This window comes from Dipodomys spectabilis, unplaced genomic scaffold, assembly GCF_019054845.1.
Source record: "Dipodomys spectabilis isolate Male_0828 unplaced genomic scaffold, ASM1905484v1 ptg000567l, whole genome shotgun sequence".
In the NCBI taxonomy this organism is placed as follows: Eukaryota; Metazoa; Chordata; class Mammalia; order Rodentia; family Heteromyidae; genus Dipodomys; species Dipodomys spectabilis.
In genome coordinates, this window is record NW_024871244.1 from 4,043,335 (window position 1) to 4,045,646 (window position 2,312).

At 39.9% G+C, this 2,312-nt stretch overlaps 1 pseudogene; it reads right to left on the reverse strand.

Moving 5' to 3' along the window:
- Nucleotides 1-1,215: 1,215 nt before the first annotated feature.
- LOC122100165 lies at nucleotides 1,216-1,285 on the reverse strand (annotated as a pseudogene).
- Between the last annotated feature and the right edge of the window lie 1,027 nt (nucleotides 1,286-2,312).

The following is a 2,312-nucleotide window of genomic DNA, read 5'->3' on the forward strand; positions in this document are numbered from 1 at the left end:
CAGGAAATCTTGCCCACTCAACTGGTGGCTGCCCCATCTTACAGCCATCACTTTCCCTTACATTTTGGATTTTGTTCAGGCATCAGGTGACTGTAGGACACAGGGGAAAAGGGGCTCCTTCTAGCCTCAACCTTCATTAATCTTACATCATTCATTGTATTTCCATTCCTTTGCCAGCAACTGCTGAAGAATAGGTTGCCTTGAACATCTGGCAGAGCAGATTGGAGGGGAAAATTCAGGGTAATCTTTTCTTACACCTAAAAAGAAATTGAAGCTGAGTAAGGTGGTATGCCTAGCATCCTAACTACTGAGAAGACTGAGATGTCAGTATCATGGTTCAAAACCAGCCTGGGCAGACAAGTCTGGGAAAAACTCTTCTCTCTAACTAACCCTTTATTGCAACTATAAATATGGAGAAAACCTACATCCTGAATTGTATCGAACTTCCAACTTAACTCACTTGGGAAACTCCCTACCTCCCTTCTTGTCACTAAATAAACTTAACACTAAAATATAGTGGAAAAAAATTATATGGCCAGAAGGTATTTTTCGGTTTATTTGTTTGTTTGCTTGCTTGCTTGCTTTTTGTTGTTGTGGGGCTTGAATGCAGGGCCTGAGTGCTGCCCTGAGCTTTTTACCCTCAAGATTAGTGCTCTACCAGAATGAGCCATACTGGCACTCCTGGTTTCGGGTGGTTAATTGGAGATAAGAATCTCATAGACTTTCCTGCCCCAGCTGGCTTTGAACTGTGTTCTTCAGATCTCAGCCTTCTGAGTAAGATTACAGGAGTGAGCCACTGCGTCCTGGTTGGATAAAAGGTTTTGATGCATGCAGTGATATAAGCTAACTTTGCAAACACTGTCCTAACTAAAAGAAGGCAGAGATAAAAGGCCATTTATTGTATGATTCCACTGATATAAAATATCTGTAGAATAGGCAAATCTGTAGGGACAGAGTAAATTAGTGCTACCAGGAGTTAGGGGCAATATAATGTTGGAGAATTACTCCTTAATAGGTCTTCTTTAGGGGAAATAAAAATACTCCAGAAATCATGCAATAGTAACACAAAATTGTGAATTGCTAAATGTCACTGACTTACACATTTTCACATTGTGAAAAATAATAAATATTTTTACCACAACTTAAGGAGAAAATTTACTTTGTACCCAGATCAACATTTAAGCCCTGATCCTGCCACCCATTAACTCTGTGAGTTTGTGCAGGGGCCATGCTAATCTTCTCTGTATCGTTCCATTTTTAGTATATGTGCTGCCGAAGTGAGCACACTCTTTGATTTTGGACACATATTTCTGGGCCTTCTTTTCTCATCTGTAAAATGGAGACATCACAGTCCCTACCTTCACATCACAGTCCCTACTTTGAATTTGGAATGAGATCATTTATATACAGTGATCAGCACAGTGCCATCACAGAATAAATCCTCATCAGAAGTATTATTATTAAATGTTATTAGTGTCATTCATCATCAATCACATACTTTTCAGTCAGGCTTAATAGAGATAGAGTCATCTTAAATTTTCTGAAGATTTGTTTTTGTTTCTGTTTTGGGGCTTGATCATAGAGCCTTAGCACTGTCCCTGGGCCTCTTTGTGCTCAAGGTTAGTATTCTACCACTTGAGCCACTTCCAGTTTTTAGGGTCTAATTGGAGATAAGAATCTCACAGGGACTTTTCTGACCAGCCTACTTCAAATCTCGATCCTCAGATGTCAGCCTTCTGAGTAGCTAGTATTACAGGTGTGTGCCACCAGTGCCCTGATTCTGAAGATTTTTTTTTTAATTGTGCTGGAACTGAGGCTTGAACTCAGGTCCTCTCATTCTTGCTTGGCATTTTTTGTTAAGTTTTACATTCTACCACTCAATCTATACCTCTACTATTAGCTTTTTGCTGGTTGATTGGAGATAATAGCCTCATGATTCAAACCTTGTTCCTCAGATCTCAGCCTCCTAAGGAGGTAGAACCACAGGTGTGAACTACCAGTGCCAACAGAAGATTCTTTTTTTGGTCTGTTCTTTTTTGGTAGTTGTAATTGAACCAAGTACATTGTGCTTGCTAGACAATCACTTTGCCACTGAGTTACATACCAACCTGAAAATTCTTTCTTCAACAACATTAATACCTATACAAGAGACCATACATTGTGAAGCACAGTGGTAAGCCAATGTTGTCTCTGGTACCTTTAAGCTGCCACTACACCACCATAAAACCATCCACTTAAGAGAAGAGGCTATTGTCTTCCCATTGGACTTCTGGATTCAGACCACTTCCCCATTTATTCCTATTCTCCTTCCA